General features: G+C 43.2%; 1 pseudogene; it reads left to right on the plus strand.

Annotated features, from left to right (window-relative positions):
• The first annotated feature begins 2,092 nt into the window (after positions 1-2,092).
• On the plus strand, positions 2,093-2,615 carry LOC101641796 (annotated as a pseudogene).
• The last annotated feature ends 6,101 nt before the right edge of the window (positions 2,616-8,716 follow it).

Raw genomic sequence — 8,716 nt, forward strand, 5'->3', positions numbered from 1 at the left:
ATGGTGACCCCCTCCCCAGAAGAAGGCATTGCAGAAGTCAGCACTGAAGATAAAGCCTGGGGCGAGGGGCAGGTCTGTCCAGACCACATGGGAATAAAGATAGAGAGAGATAGAGAGAGAGAGAGAGAGAGAGAGAGAGAGAGAGAGAGAACAAAACTTATCATGGCCCACCAAACCCCAGGGACGACATCCCTGCTCGGAGCAGCCAATGCACAGAGCAGACCGTTGGTCTGGCCTCATGATGAGACATAATTTTCCCTAACTGACCCATTGCACTACAGGGACAGCACTATAGACACCATGTGGAAAGTGTGCTGGGTCTGCCCCATGCACAGTGGGGTGAAACATGAAGGGTGTGTAAGAGGGGAGCAAGGGTATCAAAGTAACCAAGTCCCCAAGGAATCCTGAAAATAGCCTTCTGATTCGGGGGACAGGGCTTGTCACCTCATTAGACTTGATCAGAAAACCTACATAATGGTCAGTAGACAGACATGTAACTATTTTTTTTTGTTAGTTTGTTTGCATTTTTTTCTGTCCTTGTTGCCCTATATCTATCTATATAAGACAGGCAGGACAAACAATCCCTAGGAGAAAACAATGGGACCAGTGGTTCTGGGGGGACATGGGAAAGGAGGGGGCGGGGAATGGGACTGGGGGGCCAACAAACTCAGGGGTAAGAGAACAGCAAGAGATCTAAAATTGACGGTGAGGAGGGTGTATAATGCCGGGTGGGGTTTAATCAAGTGCAATCAAGTATCTGAGTGGAATTACTGAGAGCCGAATGGAGGGTGAGGATGACAGTGGAGTAGGAGGAAGGTGAAAGGAAATAGAGCAAAGAAATAGGAGGCAAAAGCTTTTTGTAGAGGTATAGCTATAGGCATATATAGATGTAAACATATTAATTTGTAATGAAAGGGATAGAGGCCAATGTACATATATGTATATATTAAGTATTAAGATAGAAGGTGGACTTTGGGCCTCTACTCAAGTACTACCTTAACACAAGAACACTTTGTTCTAATAATCTGACACTCATTGACACTCACCTTCCTGACATGATCACTGAAGAAAAAAATGGATGTATAAGCAAATGTGGTGAAGAGAGCAGATGGTGCCCGACTATCAAAAGATATAGTGTGTGGTGTCTTAAAGGCTTGAGGTTAAACAAGCAGCCATCCAGCAGGGAAGCAAATAAGCCCACATGGAAGAAGCACACCAGCCTGTGTGATCATGAGGTGTCGATGGGATCAGGTATCAGGTATCAAAAGATTCAAAACAAACAACTATATTGATGTGAAGGAGGGGGGTTGGAGTGGAGACTCAAAGACCATCGGTATACAATTCAACATCACCCCACAGAAGGGTAATAAGGAAGGGATGATTCAACCAAGCTGCAGTATAGCACCGACGAAACACACATCATTCCTCTAGTTCCTGAATGCTTTCTCCTCCCTGTACCATGTCCCAGTTCTACCTTAAAAATCTGGCTAGAGCAGAGAACACACATTGGTACAGAGTTCTTGACACATGGAATTCAGGACAGATAAACCCCTCAGGAACAGTAGTGAGCGTGGTGATATCATGAGGGTAGGGAGATGGTCAGGGAGGGGAAGGGGGAGAAAGGGGAACCCATCACAAGGTTGGCTGTATAACCCTCCCCCACCTTGAAGGGGACAAATAACAGATGTGGGTGAAAGGAGACAATGGACAGTATAAGATATGAAATAATAATCACAATATATAATTGATCATGGATTCACAAGGGTGGGAGGATTGGGGAGAGAGGGGTAAAAGAGGAGTTGATATCAAAGGCTCAAGTAGAAAATGTTTTGGAAATTATGATGGCAACTTATGTACAAATATGCTTGATACAATGGATGTATGGAATGTTATAAGAGCTGTAAGAGCCCCCAATAAAATGATTTAATAAAATAAATAGAAATAGAAAAAATGAGCTATGCAATCACACACACATACACACATGAAGTGTGTAGACACAGAGATGCTCCTAGAATACATAAGGCTGCCGGGTCCTGCTGCTGAGACCCCAGGGGAGGAGCAGCGAGGAAGACGCTTGGCACTCATTTCAGCGATGGCGCTTTGGTGGTGGTTCGGGGTGGCATTGTCCGTTTCCAGAAACCCCGAGCTTGAGTGTGCAGCCCTGTCAACCAATCCCCAGCCGGCGAGGACTCCTGAAGTGGACCCTGTGGATAACGAAGGTGTTGCCCCCGAGGTCACAAACCAGAATCCCTGAAACCTGGAGCTCTTGGCAGGAGCCACGAAAGAGGGCGGTTGGGGAACAGTGTGGGCCTTTCAGGAGTTCTGGCACGGATTGCGAGTTATAGGGACTCAGCATCATGTCGAAGCATTTGTTGAGCATTGGAATCACGTGTGGTCTCGCCATCCACTGGTGGATGGCCTATTAAAAAGCACCTGTATCGGACCACAAATGTGGTGGCTTCTGGGAGTACAGGGTAGAGCAATGCTTGTGGGCAGGGATCAACTTCATGGTCTACCAGCCCACCCCTTGGGAGGCAGCCTCAGACCAGCGTCTGCAAAATGCTATGACAGAAGGTGGGGCGGTGCTACAGGAACCTCGAAGAATCTATCAGTAGAATAGAAACCATCATGGTTTTTGAACTTGTAAATAGAAAACAGTGCTTGCACCCATCAGAAGAAAGCATTGCGAACACCACCAGCTTGGACCTTTTAGAACATAAAGTAACAGGGATATTGTTTGTAATAAAACTCACACTCCCCTCATGCCCTTCAAGAAAAAGATTATATAGACCCAGATGGATGATACATCAAGAAACAATAGCTATACATTTTGATAGTTTTGTTTAATAAAGATCTATTCTAGTAGCAATACTTTTTTGACTTACTGTATTAGTCTGGGTACTTTGGAGAAACAAATCCACAGTGACTCATGTACGAGAGAGAGTTTTATGTAAAGAAAATGTGCATCACGAAAACATCCCAACCCAATGCTGCCCAAGCCCACAAGTCCAACATTAACCCATTAACCCAACACCAGTCCACAAAGTCCTCCACCTCACAAAACAGAGGCAATGATGCCGACTGCAGGAGGAAAGCTGAGTCAGTGAACAAACAAGCATCTCAGCACTAGCAGGGGTCTCCACACGGCTGCTCCAGCACCCAGGGCTGCATTGGGATAGGTCCATGTAGCTTCTCCTTGGGGATGTCTTGTAGGAAGTCAATCTTGCAAGCTGAAGCAGGGAACTGCTAAGGCAGCTGCACCGGTGCAACCATCACAAAACAAGAGACCCGAGAACTAGAGAGGTGAGGCTCGCCACCCATTTATCCCTCCGCCTTTCAATTAGCCCCACATGTGATTATTGGCCAGGCTGGCACAATTAACTAACTCACTTACCCTCATCTATCTGCTAAGGACTTTTATCTGGAATAATAAACACATAATCCACTTAAAAATGGCAAAGAACCCAAGAAACATTTCTCCAACCATGATTTACAGATGACCAATAAGCACATGAAAGAATACTCAGCATCTTTAAGCCATCAAAGGAATTCAAATAAAAATCCCACCTAGAAGGATGACAATAATCAACATGACAGACAAAATAAAATGTGTTGAAGCTATATGGAAAATGAAACACTGAACATGGCATAATATAGATGGATCTTGAAAACATTTTGCTGAGTAAAATAAGTCCATCAAGCAGAATCATAGAGTGTGTGATTCCATTTATATCCAGAATAGGTAAATCCATAGAGGCAGAAAGTAGACTAGTGGTTTCCGACGGCTGGAGGAGGGCTATGTTCATAGGTACAGAGTCTCTTATGTTAGAATAATACAAATGTTCTAAAATTGGGGTGGTGGATGCACAAAAATAGAATATCTTTTTAAAAGTCATTGAACTGTATACTTTAAATAAGTAAATAGTACGAATCGGTCCCTGGAGAAGGACAGCATGCTTGGTGCAGTGGAGGGGCAACAAAGGAGAGGAAGGCACCGGAACAATTGTGAGAACAGCTATGGGTCAAGCTGACTCAACAGCACCTAACAACAACAGTACGGGATGTGAGTGATAGTGTAATCAAGTGGTTGAAAAGGAAACCCTCTCCAGGCAGCGTGCACACAATTGGCTTAGGTTGGGTATTGTACCTTGGCTAGGATCTGGCAGAACATCTAGATAGTCTTATTGAACTGTTTTTACTGTCCAATGAGGACATCGGGTGCTGTTACCAAAAGAATGGATGTTTAAACTTCTCCGGTGAATTCTAATTTTACGAAGAATAAAATCCTTACATAGTACTATAAACCCCCATGCCCTGGAGGACGTGTTTCCCTCTGCCTCACCAGTTCCATCTTCTCGTAGTCTTCTCTCTCGTCTTCCTATTCCTTCCTGGTGCCGTTCTTCACACGACCTCATCTTGTTCCTGCCTCGAAGCATTTTTCTATGTGGTCTTCTCTGCCTGGAATGCTCTTTCCACAAATCTTGGTTTGGCTTCCTTTCATTTGCTTATCTTTTAATTCTCAGCTCAAAGTTTATCTCTGACCACACTCACCCCATTCACTTGCACTTTGTCACTGTATCCTATAAAACTCAAACAAAACCAGCTACGTTGGTTGGATCCTGATTCATGGTGATGCGACACCCCCACACCTCCCAGTGTTGCAGAGTAGAGCTGTGCTGCATAGGGGTTTCAATACTTGTGATTTTTCAGAAGTGGATTGCCAGACCTTTCTTCCAAGTTGCCTCTTGGTGAACTCGAACAATTGACCTTTTGGTTATTAGCCTCGTGCTTAACCGTTTGTACCACCCAGTGACTACTACTTTGTCTTCCTGTTTATTATTATCATTTGAAGATTTTCCTTTTATGCTTCTGCCTTTTTCCTTGATAGAATGTAAATCCCATGAAATCAGGGACCTTGCATGTTTCATGATATCTCCTATACCTACTACAGGGCCCACCGCATAGTAGACTTCCAGGAAGTGTTTGGTAAATGAGGACAGGATTAAGTAGCTTTGAAGACCCTAATTCACTGCATATCACCTTTTTACACTTTATGCTATCTCCATGTTTTTTGACACAGAACAATAGAAATAAAGATGTGTGCTGAACAGAACACCAAAGAGAGAAAAAACCAGGAAGTTCAGAGTGTGATCATAATCCTACTATGCGGTAGTAACTCTAGAACTACCACAAGTCTCTGAGGCACTGTGGCCCAACATATTTCTTCATTCTTCATTTTCATATCTTTAGTTTCAATTTTTCCCTTGGTCTCTCTAATATTTGTTGTTGTTCGTTTCTATGGAGTTGGCTTCAACTCATGTATAACACAATGAGACTTCAATTGATCCCGCGCCATCTTTATCATCATTGCAATGTTTGAATCCATTGCTGTGATTATAGTGTTAATTCAGCTCATTGAAAGTTTCACTCAACAGATGCATCTAATATGAAGCTAATTGTGGTCTCACCAGCTATTATATTTCTTTGCTCCTTAAAGGACTTGTCCACATCACTCTGCATGGCTCAACCCTATTTTTTTTCTCCCTCTTTAAAATCTGCACCGTTTTGCCTGTCTGCCTTGAGTTGCCTAGGGTCAGCCCAAAAGAACCTGCATACCATTCCCCTTTTGGTGTCTCTGCCTTCTGTAAACTTCCACCACAACAGAGTTTAGTGTTTGGTAGTCTTTGAAATGGTTCCTTAGGTCTGACTTAGGGACTCCAACACAGCTGAGAAAGGCAACATGAGAAGGTGTGTGGCAGATGATATATTTCTGTTGCTTATTTTGCCCTGATCCCTGGGCTAGCTCTTGGTGCTGAGGGAATGCATGTCATATGTCCCACTTGCACGGAGGGAATTGAACACACAAATAAATTTATTCATGAAAGTCCAGTGCTAAATGCCTCCCTGCATTTCCCTGCCCTCCCCCATCAGCATGAATAAACAAAGTCTCTGACTCCACTAGAACAAGGCAGCTCCTTGTGAAAGTGGGAATGTGTTGGTCTCTGTTCCGGGGGAGACTGCAGAGCATCTCTACTATTAAGGGAGTAGCTAGTAAGCAGTGGTTTTGGTGCTTATCAGTCACTTAAATGAGTACTGCTTCTGATTCAACCAATGAGGAGAGCCTGGAGCTAAGAGATCATTGCTCAGAGTAAGTCCCTCACTGCTCCAGCAATAGGGTCTGCAGACAGCCTTGTGAAACCGTAGGTTTGCAAGGCCCTCTGAGGTTGTTTCCCCCCTGTCTCCATGGAAATGGATTAATGGGAATGCTTCCCAATTAATTCTGAGTCCATGCTATCCTGTCATCAAAGCCAGACAAAGAAATTATAAGAACACTACAGATCAGTTATTGTTGCTGTTAGGTTTTATCACATTGATTCTGATTCATAGTGGCCTGTGTGCAACTTAATGAAACACTGCCCAGTTCTCCTCCATACTCACAATTATTGTAATGTTTGAAACAGGGTTACAGCTACTGGGTCAACCCATCTAATTGAAGGCATTCTTTTAAGATGACTCTATTTTATCAAGCATGATGGCCTTTCCCCAGCACTGATCTCTACCGATAACATACCCGAAGTACTTGAGACGAAGTCTCCCCATCCTTACCTCTAAGGAGCATTCTGGCTGTACTTCTTCCAAGACAGATTTATTCATTCGTCCATCAGGCCATGGCATATTTCATATTCTTTGCCAACACCATAGCCACTGTAAGTATAATATTAGTAAACTGAATTCAACAATACATTAAAAAGGTTATAACACCATCACTAACTGGGATTTATACCAGGACTGCAAGGTAGGTTCAAAATATGAAAAGCAATCCGTGTTATACATGGTCTTACTAAATGGCAAAAACCAAATCATCATCTTGATAGAGGACTCAGATCCAGAATACATATATAAAGGACTCTTCCAACTCAAAAATATGAAGACAAACATCCCAATCTGAAATGGGTAGAAGAGCCTATTACATATTTCAGCATAGATTGAAAAACACATAACATATAGTCGACATCATTAATCATTAGGGACAAACAAGATTAAACCACATAGAGCTACTACTTCATATCCACGAAGATGACAATAATACCTAGAAAATTACAAGGACTGGTGAGGATATGGAGGAATTGAAACCCTTATTCACTGCTGATGGTGATGTAAAATGGTGGAACCACTTTGGAAAACAGCTTGGCAGTTCCACAAAAAGCTAAATAGAGTTTCCATCTAACACAGCAATTTCAACTGGAGGTATATACCAAAAAGATCTGGAAACATGTCCACATAAAAACTTGCATACAAATGTTCCTAGCGCCATTATTCATAATGTCAAAGAGTGGATACACATAATGTGCCCATCAACTGATGGATGGATTAAAAAAATGTGGTCTATCCACTCAAGGTCCATTACTTGGCCATAGAAAGAAATGAACTAACGATCCATGCTACAACATGACTGAACCTGGAAAACAAGCTGGGTGAAAGAAGAGACACATAAAAGGCCACATATCGGATGCTTCCAGTCCTGTAGAATTACTGGAATGGGAAGATCCGTAGAAAGAGAATGCAGATTTGTGGTTGCCACGGCCAGGAGGTGGTGGGTGGTCGAGGGGAATTGGGTGTGATGCTATGGGCTAGCCATTGGGCTGCTAGCTGCAAGGTCAAGGTTTCAACCTACCAGCCATCCCACAGGAGAAGGATAGGGCTTTCTGCTACTGTAAAGCTTTGTTGTTGTTCTGTGCCATTGCGTCAGTTCGGACTCACGGTGACCCTACACACAACAGAAGCAAATATCGCTCAGTCCTGCACCATCCTCACAATTGTTCCTATCCTTGAGCCCATTGTTTTAGCCCCTGTGTTAATCCATCTCTTTGAGAGCCTTCCTCTCCTTTGTTGTAAAGTTTAACAGTCTCAGAAACTCCATGTAGGGTCACTGTGGTTGGAATCAGCTCAATGGTAGTTGGTTCGGTTAGGCGGGGTGTATTGTTTCAAAGGATATCTATCTCCATCTCCATCATCTCTATCTCTATAGCTTAAATTTGTTAAGGTAAATGGGCAAAGGCTTACAGAACCGATAAGTTTTCCATTCCACAGTTCATACACATTTTGTATAATCTCATTGCTCGCAATCCCCACAATTTAAGATCGCCTAACCCACTTCCTCCCTTTGGTAAATACTGCTATTTCAGAAGTGGTCATACTTCATAGTTCCCCTTATTACAAACAAAGTCCCCAAACCAAACTCACTGCTGGCAAGTCAATTATGACTACAGTGTCCCTATAAGACAGAATAGAGCTGCTCCTTTGGTTGCAAACCAAGTCTCTCTCCAACAAGTAAACCTGGTCTTTTTTGTGATTTTGAGTTCTGTGCTACATTTTTCTCCCACTCTATCCAGGACCTTCTAATGGGAACCCTTTCAGGGCAATTGGTAGTGGCAGGCAGGCAACATCTAGTTCTTCTGTCTCTAGGTCAGGGAGACTGATAATCACATGGTCCACTAGTCCATTGGACTATTTATTTCCACGTCTCTTTGACTCTCATCTCTATTCTTGCAGGAGGCATCTTTTTATGGTGAAGGAAATGTTCTTCAATTGGATGGCGGTTTAGATAGTTAAGGTTTATTGTGCCAACCTGGTCGATAAACACATGTGGGATTAATTGAAGGGCGGAGAAATAAATGGCTCGGGGAGCCTTGCCCTTCTAGTTCTTGGGTCTCTT

The sequence above is a fragment of the Echinops telfairi genome, unplaced genomic scaffold (genome assembly GCF_000313985.2).
Source record: "Echinops telfairi isolate 266 unplaced genomic scaffold, ASM31398v2 ScPeMD7_7472;HRSCAF=8510, whole genome shotgun sequence".
Classification (NCBI taxonomy): Eukaryota; Metazoa; Chordata; class Mammalia; order Afrosoricida; family Tenrecidae; genus Echinops; species Echinops telfairi.